The following is an 18,463-nucleotide window of genomic DNA, read 5'->3' as shown; positions in this document are numbered from 1 at the left end:
TTTCCGAGCAAATGTTTAAATTAAAATAAAACAAAAAATAAACTGCAGATTCTGGCGATCTGAAACAAACAAAAATAAAAATTACTGGCAAAGCTCCACAAGTTTGGTAGCATCTGTGAAGACAAAATAGAGTTAATGTCTTGAGTCCAGTGACACTTTTTTACATTGTCTAATGTTAAATTTGATCTGTTTATCAAGCCAAAGCATAACCTATACAAAATAGAGATCCATATCATGTTGGAATTTTAATTCCTCTATTTACTCATGCCTTCCTTTCCTGTTTATATTTTTAATAACTTGCTATCCAGTTCCAGGATCTAGCATGAATTTTTGGATATCAGATGAAATATTTGCTCTTTCATGTGGCACTTTGCCAGGATAAATTAAATAGGATGTTACACCATTACCTTGTCTGTCATCATCTTAAAGAATTTCTCTGGCACCATGTTCCCCTTCAAATTTATGATGCTGTTTCTTATCAAACAATATGCTTTGTTTACAATCCACTACACCTCCATTATTTAATCCCTAATGTTAAGTTTAGTTGATAGCTCTATAGTTGTCTTGTTCAGACTTATTACCCTTTTAAAATACTGACATGTTTACTCATTTCCATTTCTGTGGGAAGCCATCAATGTCCAATGGTTCAGAATATGTGGTGTTAATTGTATCTGAAATCAAACTGCACTGTAAATGCAAAGCTGATATTGGGCATCTGGGACCTCCATGAATAATGGAACCAATAGTATAGCTTCTTGTGCAAACAGATTTAAGGATGGAAATAAATAGAGGAAAGAGGGGAAAATAAAATTAATTCTAGTCAAATCAGGAACTGAAAAGGAAATAGTGTGAGGTGAGGAAAATGGAATTCAGGGAGAGAAGAGAAAAAAAACACAAAGGAAACACAAGGAGAGATCGTAAATATTTTAACATCTGTAAGTAATATTTCCCATGTGTACCAATGAGAATCATCCATTCAAATTGTTCCCTTGTGGGGAAGAGATGTTGATTTCCATCGCATGAACAATCATTACATATTTAAGAGGCTTATTACCAGCCCTAAATTTCTGCAGTGAGTTTAATGGCAATTAATATGCAAGCTCAGTGAGATCTTAAATAACTGGGAGGTTAAGGGTCAGGCTCTTATTGCGTAAAGAAAGTAATGGTGGGACATAACCTGGGAGTTGAATGCCTGCAACCTGCTGTTTAGTTTATCTTGTATTCCCCTGCACTTGTTAGTGCAATTTGCTCATTAATAACGCAGTGTGTCATTAACACACATTATGTTTCTCGTAATGTCTAAATCTACTTTTGAGTGCTGTTGTGACATCAGTTCTGAAATGGAATATCTCTATTGTTTGCCACCAAGCACTCTCTGATCCTTGAGTCTTTAATAGTCAAAGCATATCCCTAGAACCTTTCATGAATCACATTGTAGAGCCTCCTGCTGTTCTTTCTATCTATCTTATTTGCATTGACCTTTTTCTAAAGTACTGATATGATTGATTTGACCTTTCCTCTGTGCCTTTTTGAGTAATATTCCAGGGAATGAAACTTGTCCATGAAAAGGCAGAATTCCTAGTTCGCTTTGTAATGAATGAAGTGACATTATCTCATTGAATCTATTAAAATTTGGAATGTACATTGTCAAATGATTATGAAGCAAAATTTGTTGTTCTCATACTTTGCTGTTACTGAAGGAAATTTTTGAGCGTTTTGTATTGACTGGTACCTATTTTTCTACACTATCCCCCAGCCCCCCATTTCACACCCCCCACAATGAATGAGACACTTCAATGACATGAAGCAAGAAGAGTGTTATTACCCAGCTGAGTTTGTAAGTGAATAAGTTAGATCCCACAGTGAAACCTGGCTTGAAAGATCATATTTTATTATATTTTGGTGTCAATCTCAGACAAAATCTTGAAGATGTTACTTCAATCTGACTGCATTTTAGCTCAGGTGTATAATAGCTTCAGGAAGATGTTACCAGCAGCTCCAATCTATAAATTAAATACATGAGTTACTTGAAGCAGTTGAGGTTTTAGTGACAGGTACTCTGCAAGTATTGTACAAGTCGTGTTTTGGGTCCTGTACAAGGTGTGTTTCAGGGTAATGTACCAGGTGTGTGGATTAGAAGGCCAGTGAAAATACCATGAGGCTAATACCTTCCACTCACACTAATTGCAGATGCTGGTTTTACAAGTTGTCAACTACTCCATTTTTTTTCATATTTTATATGGTAATTCATTCATGAGATGCGGATGTCACTGGTTAGAGCAAAGTTTATTGCCCATCCCAAGTTGTACATTACAAAGTGGCAGTGAGCTGTTTTCTTGAATCAGTGCAATCCTGTGGTGTAGGTTGACCCACAGTGTTATTTCAAAGGGCAATAAAGAGTGACAGTGACAGTGATAGAACAATGATAATTTCTAAGTCAGCACAAGTTGTGACTTGGAGGGGAACTTAGAGTTGGTGATTCTTGCAACCATCACTATCATTGCCCTTTATAATAGGTAAGGTTCGGAAGGTGCTGATGAAGATGCTATGCTGAGTTAATGCACCGCATCTTGTAGATGATGTGCACTACATTCCCTCACCACTGAAGCACAAGCACAATGTCAAGGTTAGTAGGTGGCATGACAGTTATGAAACTGCTTTGGCCTGGATGTTGACTGTGTTGTTAGAGTTGCAATCATCCAGGCAAGTGGAGAGTATTCCATCATGGTCCTAGCTTGTGCCTTGTTTGTGAACAAGCACTGGAGAGATAGGTGAGTTATGCATCTGTTATCTGACCTGCTATGGCAGTCACAGTATTTATAAGGCCATTCAAGTTTTGCTTCTGGTCAATTGTACAATCTAGGATATTGATTTTAGAATGTTGGGTGGTGATATTGCTATTGAAGGTCAAGGGCGATGATGGATTCTCTCCTGTTGGAGATGGCCATTGTCAGGCAGCTGCTGTAAATGTTACTTGTCGCATATCAGCTCAAGACTGGATGCTGTTAAGCTTTTACTGTGTATGAAGGAGTCCATGTTCAATATGTGAAGGTTTGCAAATGGTGCTGAATGATGGAGTGAAGGTCAATGATGAAGCAGCTGAAGATGATTGGGATTAGAACATGACTTTTAGAAACTGAGAGCTCTTGGAGAGCAGTGGTAATGCCCCTGTATCTGAGCCTGGATATCCAGGTTCAAGCCCCATCTGCTGCAAATGGGCGTAATGACACCTCTCTGAACAGATTGACTGACTGGAAAATATCTACTTTTGTAAGACCGGGGGCTCTTGTGGTGCAGCAGCAGTGTCCCTACCTTAGACCCAGGAGATCTGGGTTCATGTCCGACCTGCTCTGCAGCTCTATATTAATATCTGAGTAGATTGTTTGATTAAAAATGAACTATCCGAAGTAAAGTGCTCAGTCATATCCTTGGACTGAGATGCTTGCCTTCCAATTGCCTGACAACACTGGGTTTGGACCTCAAGGCAAAACTCTAAACCCCACAGTTTGAATATACAAGCGGTGATGAGGTAACTAGTGGTATTGATTTGAGGGCAAAAATTTACTGTTATCCGTTTTTTAACAGATGTGTCCCTGGCTAAGCCAACATTTGTTACCAATCCATAATTGTTTGGGAGAAGGTGGTGGGGTACTGCTTTCTTGCACTGTGTCATTTAAAAAGGAGATCCAAAATTTTGATCTAGTAACAGTGAAGGAATGACAGTATTGGACTGAATCTTGTGTGTTTTTGGTTGAGTACGAATTGTTGATTTTCTTTTTGAAAGGCTTCTTGTCACAAGGGTGAATTAATTTTCTTGTTGTATCTTCCCAAACTCGCCTCATTAATGACCTTTGCCACTCCTATCATTTCGATCTCATTGTGCTGACAGGGTCCAGGAAATCCTGCTGGACTGGGTGCTGCAGACTTGTGGTGTCCTCTTTCCCCCAGTCTTATACTCAGTTCAGTGCAGTCTCAGCCATCTGGAGGAATGCTTGATGATGGAGGAAGAAGATCAATGACCATCTCTATTCTGGCAGTGAAAAATGCTATATTCTCCCTCTGATCTCTCATACTTGTCTATCTCTGCTATTGTACCCAGCTACCACCAAGGCTTATGCTCTATCAGTCTCACTCTTGCAGTTTCACCCATCCTAACACCAGACACTACTAACCCTGTATTTCTTCTGTGCTGCCTGTTCACTGGTTCAATGCATCTCCCTCAATGCACTAATAGTAATAGCTATGTCCCCCATTTCATATCCTTTAATTGCCCCTATCTCATTCCAGGATGCAATTTATAGGCAGACAGAATCAAGATCGGTGGTGGGCTGCCCATCATTCAGTTCTTCCTGCCTTATGTGAAGATCATCTTGACTCTGACTGTCCTGAATAATTGTGTCCAGGCTCCTGAAATAGAATCAGAGGCTGTCCTTGATTTACTGTGCCAGGAACCCATGACCGAAGGCTATTTACTGAAGCCTGCTTTGCAACTATGATAGCTTTTTGTCTTTATGGCTGCACTAAATAGCAAGATAAAGTAATGTGAGCCTGGTATCTCTGGTTAAGACAGCAAAGTGCAAAAAAGCAAGGCAATGCAATGTAATGTAGGACTGCTGCATAAAATACTGTGCATTCAGGGGCACATACGCAGCTCATCAAGTGAATGAGGCGATGTCTCTGGTTTATTCACAAGCTGTTATTGCAGTCATTCTCTGTCCCTACCTGGAAGCTCACCCAATCCCTAATTGCATGGTATCCTTGCAGCAGTATTACAATGAAAGCTTCTGATTAAAGGGCCATAACTATTTTTAAGAGGCTGGTATAAATTGGATGCCAATGTTCGTAGATGTGTGTTGAATGTGACTTATCACCATGGAGCGTGCCCTACAATGTTGGTGCCCAGCCACCAATATGGTGATCCTTCCGAGCAAGCGGTGAGGTGAAGCCACAAGGTAATCATTCTGGCTTCCATGCTGAGAATTTTCTAGCTTGTTTGGTACATTTAGTAACATAGCTAAATATTAATGAGTGAGTTGTGTTGTTTAATCGAGCATTTAACAAGCTACAATCTCCTTTAGTTAACAACTTGCCACTGCCCAATTAGAAACTTGCCTAGCCACTCAGCAAATAGATAAAATATGAAATGAGTTGCTCCCAACAGCATGATAGTCCTCACCAGGCTTTGTTACAATTTTGACACAAATCTTACTTTGGTCCACAACATTCAGGTACCTTTAAGGTTCTGCTCGTCATTAAAAATCAGGATGATGTGTAGCTTGGAGAGGGTCTTGCAGATAATTGTTCCCATGCATCTGCCAACCTTGTCTTTATTGGATGTTGATGTTATAGGTTCAGATGTTATTGAAGCGAGTTGTTTAATCTGGGCATAAAGAATACACTCTGCTCCTCCTTAGTGATGTGTGTAATTTTAACTTTCAGCTGAATCACTGGTATACGCATGACCTTAGTTTAATTATCCATTTTGAGGACAAGTCGACACCAGGGGTCCAGTAGTATAATAGTTTATGATTAGCACTGAAGCCTGTCATGTCCAAATGTGGCAAGACCTGGACAATATCAGTGTCAGGGATGACAAGTGGCAAGCAACATTCATGCATCGTAAGTGCTAGGCATTGACTGTCTCTAACAAGGAAGAATCTAACTATTACCCCTTGACAATCCAGCACTGAAGCCCCACTATTAACATTCCAGGGTTAGCATTGACCAGAAACAGACCAGCCATTTATCTACTATGGCTAGGCAAGCAGCTTAGAAGTTAAGAACCCAGTCGTAACTCACCTCCTAACTCTTCAAAGCCTGTCCACAATGTACAAGACTCAAGTCAGGAGAGGGATAAAATATTCCCCACTTGTCCGAATGAGTGCAGCTCCAAAAACACTCCAGTTTGACACCATCCAGGATAGAGCAGCCTTCTTGAATTGGCATCTCACACACAAACATCTGCCTCTTCCACCACTGACACTCAATAGCAGTATTTACAGTCTTCAAGATGCAGTGCAGAAATCTCCAAAGATCTTTTTAAAGCCCTTTCCAAGCCCATGACGACTTCCATCTAGAAGGAGAAGGGCAGCAAATAAATAGGAAGCATGACATAGAGTCATAGAGATGTACAGCATGGAAACAGACCCTTCGGTCCAACCCTTACATGCCGACCAGATATCCCAACCCAATCTAAGCTGATTGGAAGCAGATGTTTGCAGGTAAAGGGACGGCTGGAAAGTGGGAAGCCTTCAGAAATGAGATAACAAGAATCCAGAGAGAGTATATTCCTGTCAGGGTGAAAGGGAAGGCTGGTAGGTATAGGGAATGCTGGATGACTAAAGAGATTGAGGGTTTGGTTAAGAAAAAGAAGGAAGCATAAGGTATAGACAGGATAGATCAAGTGAATCCTTAGAAGTGTATAAAGGAAGTAGGAGTACACTTAACAGGGAAATCAGGAGGGCAAAAAGGGGACATGAGATAGCTTTGGCAAATAGAATTAGGGAGAATCCAAAGGGAGTTTACAAATATATTAAGGACAAAAGGGTAGCTAGGGAGAGAATAGGGCCCCTCAAAGATCAGCAAGGCGGCCTTTGTGTGGAGCCACAGAAAATGGGGAGATACTAAATGAATATTTTGCATCAGTATTTACTGTGGAAAAGGATATGGAAGATATAGACTGTACGGAAATAGATGGTGACATCTTGCAGATTACAGAGGAGGAAGTGCTGGATGTCTTGAAATGGTTAAAGGTGGATAAATCCCCAGGACCTGATCAGGTGTACCCGAGAACTCTGTGGGAAACTAGAGAAGTGATTGCTGGGCCTCTTGCAGACATATTTATATCATCAATAGTCACAGGTGAGGTGCCGGAAGACTGGAGGTTGGCAAAGGTGGTGCCACTGTTCAAGAAGGGCGGTAAAGACAAGCTAGGGAACTATAGACTGGTGAGCCTGACCTCGGTGGTGGGCAAATTGTTTGAGGGAATCCTGAGGGATAGGATGTACATGTATTTGGAAAGGCAAGGACTGATTCGGGATAGTCAGAATGGCTTGGTGCGTGGGAAATCATGTCTCACAAACTTGATTGAGTTTTTTTGAAGAAGTAACAAAGAAGATTGATAAGCACAGAGCAGTAGATGTGATCTATATGGACTTCAGTAAGGTGTTCGACAAGGTTCCCCATGGGAGACTGATTAACAAGGTTAGATCTCATGGAATACAGGGAGAACTAGCCATTTGGATACAGAACTGGCTCAAAGGTAGAAGACAGAGGGTGGTGGTGGAGGGTTGTTTTTCAGACTGGAGGCCTGTGACCAGTGGAGTGCCATAAGGATTGGTGCTGGGCTGTCTACTTTTTGTCATTTACATAAATGATTTGGATGCGAGCATAAGAGGTACAGTTACTAAGTTTGCAGATTACACCAAAATTGGAGGTGTAGTATACAACGAAGAGTGTTACTTCAGATTACAACAGGATCTGGACCAGATGGGCCAATGGGCTGAGAAGTGGCAGATGGAGTTAAATTCAGATAAATGCAAGGTGCTGCATTTTGGGAAAGCAAATCTTAGCAGGACTTATACACTTAATGATAAGGTCCTAGGGAGTGTTGCTGAACAAAGAGACCTTGGAGTGCAGGTTCATAGCTCCTTGACAGTGGAGTCGCAAGTAGATAGGATAGTGAAGAAGGCGTTTGGTATGCTTTCCTTTATTGGTCAGAGTATTGAGTACAGGAGTTGGGAGGTCATGTTGCAGCTGTACAGGACATTGGTTAGGCCACTGTTGGAATATTGTGTGCAATTTTGGTCTCCTTCCTATCGGAAAGATGTTGTGAAACTTGAAAGGGTTCAGAAAAGATTTACAAGGATGTTGCCAGGGTTGGAAGATCTGAGCTATAGGGAGAGGCTGAACAGGCTGGGGCTGTTTTCCCTGGAGCATTGGAGGCTGAGGGGTGACCTTATAGAGGTTTACAAAATTACGAGGGGCATGGATAGGATAAATAGGCAAAATCGTTTCCCTGGGGTTGGGGAGTCCAGAACTAGAGGGCATAGGTATAGGGTGAGAGGGGAAAGATATAAAAGAGACCTAAGGGGCAACTTTTTCACGCAGAGGGTGTTACGTGTATGGAATGAGCTACCAGAGGATGTGGTGGAGGCTGGTACAATTGCAACATTTAAGAGGCATTTGGATGGGTATATGAATAGGAAGAGTTTGGAGGGATATGGGCTGGGTGCTGGCAGGTGGGACTGCATGTGGTTGATAACATTTCATGTTTGCGATGATTGACTATGTTAACAGTGTAAAAATAAATGCAATTTGTATGTAATTCAGATATCAGGAAGGTGAAGATATCCATGTAAATATAGCATTGACAAATTTTGGAGATTCTTATTAGATATCCTTAATTTCAATTATTCACAGGAGGTGATGGCTTTCGCACCAGCAGGTGGCAATCCTCACCTAAATTGTATAATTACGGAGAGGGAAAACGTAGTGTTTAAAGGATTCAGGGCTCGAATATCAACCAAAATATTCAATGGATCTACTAATATTAAACTAAAAATTACGTCGTGTTATATTGTGTTTGATAGCCTCAAAGCATTTCACACTTTGGTTACTCTGAATTTCTGATATTCAGCAAACAAAGGGCAGCGTGGTGGCTCAGTGGGTAGCACTGCTGCCTCACAGCACCAAGGTCCCAGGTTCGGTTCCAATCTTGGGCGACTATCTGTGTGGAGTTTGCACATTCTCCCCGTGTCTGCGTGGGTTTGCTCTGGTTTCCTCCCCCAATCCAAAGAGGTGCAGGTCAGATGAATTGGCCATGTTAAATTACCCATAGTGCTAGGTGCATGTGAGAAACAAAAGCGCACTCACTTTAATAATTTCAGTCCAAGACAAATATCTGAATCAGCCGTTTATTTGTACACCTATAGGTGGGTGCTTTGTCTAATTGCCAGGTAAGGCAATGACAAAATGCACAGTATATCCCAAAAAACCCTTGCAATTTATACTGTTTTTTCCCATATGTTTTCCTTATTCCATTGTCTGTTCCCTGCTTCGCTTACGTCACTCATTTCCTTAAGACTTATCCCACAACTTCTGTTTATCCTGTCTTGTCCGTGACAAACTCTTATCTCTGACTCCCATAAGGGTGTTTGACGTCAGTCTATTGTAGATTATTGATTAGGCATATCTTTTCTTCTATCAGCATCTATTTCCATCCAGAGACCACTTTGACCTCTTTGATTAGGGTTTGTTCCTGTGTCTCCGAGTAGGGGGAAACAGATGCTTTCCGGTTTGCCCATATATCCACCATTGTTCTGTATTCACGTCTCATGCTAACATATCCTTTCTTTTTGCTGAATATGTATTTTCTCATTCCTGTTCTGTATCAGAATTTATACTTGCAGAAATAACATTAATTCATTTATATCCCACAGTGCATTAGTCGGAGGGAAATGGGTCTGGGTGGAAAGTCAAAAATACCTGCCTTACAGAATTCCAAAAAAACATTGCTCAGAGTCATCACAATTATCTGTATTTATATAATAGTGTCCAACATCTGGCATGATGTATTACAGCCAAATAAGTATTTTGAAGTGTCGTCACTTTTTTGCAATGGCGGAAGTGCAAATACTAAAGTGCAAAGAAAGATCCCGCAAACAGCAATGAAATAACTAAATCTGTATGTGAGTTGCTACTTGTACAAAATGTAATGGTTGGGGGTCTGGTGGAACTGACGTGTTGTTCTTCAAAGTTGGCCACTATTTGAGAGATCAAGAATTTGGTTTGACAACTTATCCAAAAAGCAGCACCTCTGAACATGGGATCTCCCCTTCAATTAACTTTTAGCCTGGATTTTGCATTGAATTCATTAGGCTGGAACTGGTACCCATAATCTTGACTAAAATATGGGAGTGCTACACACTGAGTGTCAGCTTACCCTGTGTGGTGACATTGCTCAGATGGGTTGGAGATTTTCTTACCACTAGCAGCTGCACTGAGGCAATCCTAGGACATTAGCTGGTCTGCTTCAATGTCCCTGCTAAGCTTGTTGTTATAATGAGATGCCTAGTTGCTAACCACTGATGACTTGTGTTGAAGTGGAGTGTTGCCACAAAGTCTCCTTCCTGGTCCAGTCAAAGGAGACGTCCAGTAGTCTATGGTGGAGGTTGGAACACAAATAGGTCTAAGCAGAAGAGGCTGTTTTCTTAGATAACAGCATATTGTTTATTACTGATGACATACTCAAAAACCCCCTTGAAAGAAAACATAATATTATCACTGACAGAATCCACCTACCCAGGATCTCCCAAAATGGTGAAGATACCAGCCATCTTGAGTATTGCAATAGGCCCAGGTGGAGGTTAAATGCAAGCAACCAAAGGAACCTGCAAAAAAAACAAGCATCTCACTCTCTCACCTATTCAACACCATTTGCCCCACCAGTGGCAAGCTTTGCAGATCCAGTTTTGAAGTATTTAGCCACCTCATGACCCACTCACAACTCTGGAGTGGAAGAAAGTCCTCCTTGATGTCAAAAGACTGTCTAAGAAGGATTTCATCATGGTAACCATGGAAAGATTACATGAACTCTTAGACATATTAACTAAGCTGTGTCTGCAAAAATAGATGTACTTGAATCCAACGGACTCTAACTCGACCTCCATGGTTGTTTATATTTCAGACTGCATGGATCTTCCACATACATTAACTCTTTCATCCCCATTACTTTATACAACAAAGCTGTGTGTGTGCATGGGGGCAGTTAATAGCTGGCAAGGTATCACTGCAGCCCTGTTTGATTCAAGTCGTAACCATGTGTAGCTGCAGAAAATTCCTTTAAAGGGACCACATCTTGAAATAAAAGAGCCTCATACAATACCATTTTAAAGGGAATATTTTCCAATATCACCATCAATGGAAGTTTCTCATTGAGAAACATAAAGAAAACAATGCTGGAGAAAATAAAATCACATGATATGAAAGGCTACATAAAACTGAAGCAGCAAATAAATGGAACAGCAGCGAACTGAAACCAGTTTTATGAGCTATTTGTAATGTGCCCAGAGTTTTTAAAAATATATTTGTGGAGAAACAACTTTAACACTTAATTCTGTGGCAACCAAGCCAATTCATTGTAGTCTTGCACAGATCTAAACATGTGATCTGTGACCATATTTCAGGTAGAAGGAGAAATTGTTTTCTAGAGTTCAGACTTGATAACAATTTCTGTTCAAAGGCAGCTTGAAGGAGTAATTTGTACAACGGTGCTGACAAGACTGGCAACAACAACTTGTATTTATGTAGCACCTTTAACATCAAGCTCCTCGGATGCTGTGACTATACTGATAGCATTAATGGTTATGTACATAGGCCTCTGAAATAAGCAACCGCATTGTGGTCATGCATTAGTGTTCCAGTCACAGACTGGACTCTCTAAAACATGGAGGCTTTCTTCCTGTGGTCCTACTGACATGTGGAGTGCAACAATGAACATAGATTACTCATAGCCAAGATGCCTGGCCTGAGTTTTATTAATACCTAAAAGAACATACCACATGAGACTTTCCAGTCTGGAATGCTTGTGACTAAGTCATTTCACGACTGAGGAATTTGCTGGCTTAATTCCAAGTATGCGAACTGAAGAAGACTATAGAGATTCCTGAAGAAGGGCTCATGCCCAAAACGTCTATTCTCCTGCTCCTTGGATGCTGCCTGACCTGCTGCGCTTTTCCAGCAATACATTTTCAGAATGATATCTTCCCTTACACCGCCACCCACATGCTTGATGAAGGGCTTATGCCCAAAACGTCGATTCTGCAGTTCAAATGCTGCCTAACCTGTTGTGCTTTTCTAGCACTGCACTTTTTGCTTCTGATCTCCAGCATTTGCAGTCCTACTTTCTCCTGATATCTTTGTGCAATAGATTTCAAACTGGAGAGTTTGAAGTGTTCAAGTTTTGTGTAAAGATTTGTAGCTAGGGTGTCAAAGAACAAAGAAAATGTACAGCCCAGGAACAGGCCCTTCGGACCTCCAAGCCTGATCCGATCCAAATGTACTGTCTAAACCTGACGGTCAATTCCTAAGCATTTGTATCCCTCTGCCCCCCACCTACTCATGCATCTGTCCAGATGCATCTTAAATGAATCTACCGTGCCTGCCTCTACCACCTCTACTGGCAACGCATTCCAAATGCCCACCAATTAGCTGGGAAATTGGGTTTGCAAATGTTTCGTCCACTTTTCAGGTGACATCCTCAGTGGTGTGGAGTCTCCTATGAAATGCTGCAGTCCTGTGTTGTTTGGAATTTATAGTATTTGGTTTTGTTCCTGCTATTTCTGGTTGCCAGTTCCAGTTGTTTTGATCCAAGTTCAACCAACACAACAAACAAATGCACCAAATCTTATTCAAACACATTAAAATATTAAAAGTTAAACTTAAGCCCAAAAAGTTTCAAGGCACTTTTCTTTTGAAGTCTTTGGGATGTCGGTGTCATTGGAAAGGTCAGCAGTCATTGCTCATTCCTAATTGCCCTTGAGCCGAATGGCTTTCATTAGCCTTTCGTTAATTTCATTGTGGTGAATCTAGTCATGTGGGTCAGATTGCATAAGGATGGCAGATTTCCATTCCTAAGAATCAGTGAGTGAAACAAATACATTTTTACACAATCAATGATAGCTTTGTGTTTGCCATCACTGAGAGTGGCTTTCAGTTCCAGATTTTTATTCATTTGAATTTAAGCTCCAGTGGATTTGAAACACAAGAGCATGAATTACTGCTTTAGTGACATAACCCAGGATAGAGAGGCAGACAGAATGAACTCTTTAGTGAGGGAACTCCAGAGCTCAGAGTGCAGAAAGCTGAAGGCACAGCGACTGATGAAGGAAATGGGGAATGCACAAAAAGGAATGGAAAATCTACAGAATTCTTTACTGTGGAGGCCTTTTGAGACTGGATTATTCAGAATATTCAGATTGAGATAGAAATTTTTAATCAGTCAAGTAATCGAGTCTGAAGTGTTCAAGTTTTGTGTAAAAATTTGTAGCTAGGCTGTTGGTTGCATTAGTTGGAGTTTTGGATAAGTGTGAGGTTATCAATTTTGTCAGCAGGATAGAACAGTATTATCTAGATGCTGAGAAACTTTGCCTTTTGATGCAGAGGGATCTGGGTTCCTTGAACATGGCGCTGTGAGGCAGCAGTGCTCACCACCATGCCGCCCCAAATATACAAATTTTAATTATTAATAGATTGAAGGGTTATGGATAGTGGACAGGAAAGTGGAGTTGAGACCATGATATGATCAGTCATGATCATATTGAAAGGCAGAGCAGGTTTGAGGATCTCCATTGCCTTCAGCTCCTAGTCCTTAACTTTTCTGCTTTATCCCTTTAGCAGAAGAATATAGGTTGAGGATTATCAGATTAGCCATGATATCATTGAATGGCCTACTTGTGTTCCTATGTACAGTATTATAATTGTAGAGAAAAAGCTAGAAACAAACATTGAAAGATTCTTTTATGAGAGGGAGAAAACATCTTTCAAAAAAGATCTGTGCTACAATGACAACTGAATATATGGACAAGATGAAGGAACAGCTATCACAAAAAGAAAAATGTGTTGCAAGCCAGGTAGTGAATAAACATTGGGTGCATGTTCTGATGTTTGTTTTCCTGAAGAAACACTTGTTTATTTTCAAGTATGAATGTAGGTAAGCAGGGCCATAAGTAAGGCTGTTTGAAAGAGAAATAATTCAGCAAGAAGCCATCAAAGGCAGTTCTACAGGTAAATGCACAATTAGATTTCCACTGGTGACTTGTATTGTATTAAGGGAAAAGTAATTTTCTATTTGGGCAGAGTTACTGAAAAATAAACTTAATAAACATTAACCATCAGGGCCCTTCATAACTTAGAGAAAGTACAAACTTATATTCATGTACTTGTACCATTGTGAGATCAAATCTCCTGTGAGTGAACAGCACAGATCTTTTGAACATAACTCTTTTTAGAGGAGGGTGAGAGAGAATATCTCACTAGGAGCCCTTTTGAGCCAGGCACCATTTCCAAGTGTATTCTGTCATCCTATGACATACCTCCTTTTTGCACATACTCAATAGTTATGCTCAGTGTCCAGAAACAATTCACCTTGTTCTCCAGTGGGTTTACTTGAATTCTCTTTGTGCTTAGCTGATATCAGCTGATGAGACAGCACTTTCATGAAATTGCCCTTAGTTTAGGGAAGAGAAAAACTTCAATGGACTATTACTACAGATCTCTCCAATTAACCCTACAACCACTATTGTCACATCTTCCTGGAAATGAAATAAACTAATTTAAATACAATGTAAAATGGATCAGAATGTATCATTTGTTTGCAAGTAACTTGAAGTAATACTATCATACAATACCAATCACTGGGTTTATCAATCTTTTATAAATGACTACATAGGATTCAACTGTCATATTATACCCAATAGTAAGAATGTCAAGGCCTCTGAGATTGTGCAGGTAAGAACTTAATACTTGATTTGGAAGGTGCCTTAAAATTTGGAGGTGTGTTTTTATAACTGTAAGATAGCTAGCACATAGTTTGACTCCAATCTAGTTGACGTAGGCTTGGGCCTGTCTCCTGGCCCTGCCTCTGAGAGTGATAGGCAATGGCAAATGGTCACTGACAAAAAATGTCAAGGAATTGGCTCAGGGTGAAGTATCTGCAGACAATGAACCAGCCAAGGATCTACCTCTAGGGAGACCCAATAAGGCATAATGTAATGTGCAAAGATTTGGGATTACTGTCAGTGGAGCAGAGAAATTGAATTCTCAATCAAAGTTGTCTAAATTATGAATTAGATGAATTAATGAACTACAGAGGGTGAAGTTGTTTCTACTGGCAGAAAAATTGATGACCAGAGGACACAAATATCAGATGGACAACAGAAGCTGATTCAGAGTTGAGGAGAATTTTCTTTTAATGCAATAATTTCTTGTGAGCTCGAGTGCACTTCCTGAAATGTGAGAGGTAACAAAAGAATAGTAATTTTCAATAAGTAATTTGATACTTGAAGAGAACTGTTTTGGAATAACTGGAGACTAAGACTAATTGGAGAGTCTTTAAACTTATGGACAATGCAGACCCAGGCAGGGAAGGCAGGTAAGAAAAATGCTGCAAAGGGTTAAAGACAGGTTAGTTAAGTGGGTAGCAAGATACCAATGGAACAGCATGTGGAAAATTGTGCACTTTATTCAATTTGATGCTAAGAACCAAATACTTTGGCAAAACAAAATACTTCTAAATGTTGCTGTTCAGAGGGACTTGGCTGTGTTTGTACAAGGATCACAAGGTCAGGTTGCATAAACAGCAAATTAGGTTCATAAATGGTACTTTACCTTAATTACAAGGGCAATGGAGCACAAGAAGTATGAGGCATTTTTTCAGTATTTGATGAGACCAAACCTGGAGTACTTCCTGCAAGTTTGTTCTTATACATTTAAAGGAAGGACTTTTGAGCATTGAAGATGACCTGTTAGAGATTAAGTTGATTGGTCCGAGGGGTGACAGCTTCTCTTATGATGAAAAGCTTGGGTAAATTGGTTCTATAGCTGAAAATGTGTTGCTGGAAAAGCGCAGCAGGTCAGGCAGCATCCAAGGAACAGGAGAATCGACGTTTCGGGCATAAGCCCTTCTTCAGGGCTGATGCCCGAAACGTCGATTCTCCTGTTCCTTGGATGCTGCCTGACCTGCTGCGCTTTTCCAGCAACACATTTTCAGCTAAATTGGTTCTATAGTCTGTATAATTTAAAATGAAAGGTGATGTTATTGAATTGTATGATTTTGAAAGAACTGGGAGGATAGACACTGCAAGGTCACTTTGAATACTTAGAAAAAAAATATTCTGCAAAATTCAGATGTGAATGTCCAAGCCCCATTTCAGGCATATTTTAAAGGCAAGAAGTTAAGGGGAAGGGCATGTTTACATCAAAGATAAATCTAAAATCAACAATGCCAGTTGAAGATAAAGTGAATGAAAATGGATCCAATTTTGGCTGTTTCATGGCCTTCGCTCATACTGTGGGAGTCACAAATTTATACCATAAATGTTCTTAAAGGTTAGGAAATATTTGTTTATGTGACGTTATCTGAAATCTTTAAAAGATCAGTCATGATCGTATTGAATCAGAGTGTGTTCCGGGGTTAAATGGTTTACTTCTGCTCCTATATATTATGCTCTGATAACTCCTCTTTCTGTGTTGTATGATATTATGATTCTATATCTGTTTTTTTTTATCCTGTCTCCCCTGCCTTCCATTTACCATCTCTCTTTTTCGATTTTTCTCTGCTGAATGACTGCTTTATGGTTCCATAGGCACTACCTTATCCAAGGGATATTTCCTAATGTGTGAGCCCTGACAATTTCACATTACTAGTTGATGGGCAAGTCAGATTGATCCCACCCTTGTCCACTTCCATGCATGAGTGCATTTGCAATGAGGGTTAGTTGTTAGTGACCAAGAGGAACAATATTATTCAATCTGCTAACTGGAGGCTCAAATCTCTATTCTAGTTCCATTGTTGCTAGTATGATTGATACCAACAAAATCAATATAGATCTTGGATCCAATTTGGGAAGTTCCTGGTCTGTCTGAGGCTCAGTTAGTTATTTCATATCAGAAAAGACCTGTATATCTATTTATTAGATTTGCAGAAATGAACTAAGGAGAAAAAAAGTATTCTGGAGACTGCAATGATAACTGTCAGGAGGCAGTTGCTATTTGACAAAGATTAGTTTGATACATGAGTGACACTGATCTATTAACTGTCTCACTCACAAGCGCCAGAATGCTAACAAGCATTTTCCATTAGTTCTGAGTTATTTTCAGTATTTCTGTTTTAGCAACCTTCAACAAGTTAAGCCTGCATTGTAATTTCTTAATGCAGTATAAATATTGTATAAGACTTGAAAGAATTTTAATCCTAAAATACATTTGATCAGAATAAGCATGCATTCACGAATGTAGAAATTCACATTAGTGAAAGTCGACATTTTCCAAGATAGCCTCAATGATACAGAGCCTGTCAAATTCAACACAACCCATCATGTCATGTCAGGAGAGTCTGTAATTGAATCCTATATAGATCAGACAACTTCAAAATTAAACGTGAAGAATATGTTTAATGCTCTTTTGCTACTTGAATGTTAATAAATGCTGAGTAAAGCATTAAAGGGAGTTTGAAAGGTAAACTGATGTGAGGCTCGATCCTTTCTCTGGAGTGTTTGTAAATGGTCTCCGAAGAACTGATCAGCCTTTTAGGACTGTTAAAAAAGGGAATATTCACTTGGAGAGCTCTGAGTCTTTGAAATTCTTTTCCACCTGATAACTGTGCCCTCTCAGTCATTGAGTGCATTCAAGACTGAGATTCTTAGTTTTCTGAACTTACAGAGTATTGAGAAATCTCTGGATAGAGTAGAAGGTATGAGTTCAGGTCAAATGTCAATCATGAATTGAATGCCAGAAGAGTTCGAAGGGCTGAATTTGCTGCCCATGCTCCTATTTCATTTCATGAAGTTCCGAAGTGTTCTTCAATACATTGAGGGGAGAAAAAAAAAATTCTATAGCTGCAGGAAATCCTTCCTTCAATCTGATGTGACTCTTAAATTTGTGCACATTGTTAGACATTGCAGTTATGTTTTTATCTACCAAAAATAAGTATTGAATACTGAATTTGAATATGAATGCATAACACTTCCTTGCAATTCAGATCTGCATTTCAGTCAGTTGCCAAATGCAAAATAGAGAATCCAGCTGTCACAAGTAAAAAGGCGACAACAGGAGTTGGGCATTCTGTGGGAATACATCAACTTTTTTTGTGGTTTCTTGGCACAGCAGTTAATGTGTGTGCACATCAATAGAAAGGGTATGAACATTAGGTTGTCAGCAATACTCTTTCATTTAGGATAGCAGTCTCACCATGAGATGCTCCCACAGGAGACGTGCAACCAAATTCAAAGCAAAGCTTTTTTGTAAAAATATCACAACTACATCTTCCAAAACTCTCCTACTGCACCTACTGGAAATCTTATTTCCAGCCCTGATTTTCTTAAGCATCTACAAGTTCAGTATGCGAAGACATCGTGCTAGTTACTGTCTCCTTTAGTTCCAAAGAAGAATCATTGCACTCAAAACATTAACTCTGCTCCTCTCTCCACAGATGCTGTCATAATTGCTGATTTTCTCCAGCACTACTTGATTTTGTATGCAATAAGATATACCTTCTTATGTAAGACTCATGTATCTTTTCATTTAAGACTCTACTGTGGTCTATACGCAATCACTGGTACAGAGACAGCTCCTTTGAATCAGTACAGAAAGAAAGACTTTGGTGGCTTTAAATTACCCGTTACAAGACACCCAAGTGGTTAGTAACCAGAAGATGTGACAGACTGGTAGCAATGGTATCTGAGAA

Source organism: Chiloscyllium plagiosum, unplaced genomic scaffold (assembly GCF_037043375.1).
Source record: "Chiloscyllium plagiosum isolate Xiang-an unplaced genomic scaffold, Cpla_swu_hap1 HiC_scaffold_2, whole genome shotgun sequence".
NCBI lineage: Eukaryota > Metazoa > Chordata > Chondrichthyes > Orectolobiformes > Hemiscylliidae > Chiloscyllium > Chiloscyllium plagiosum.
Note: the sequence above shows the minus strand (reverse complement) of the source record.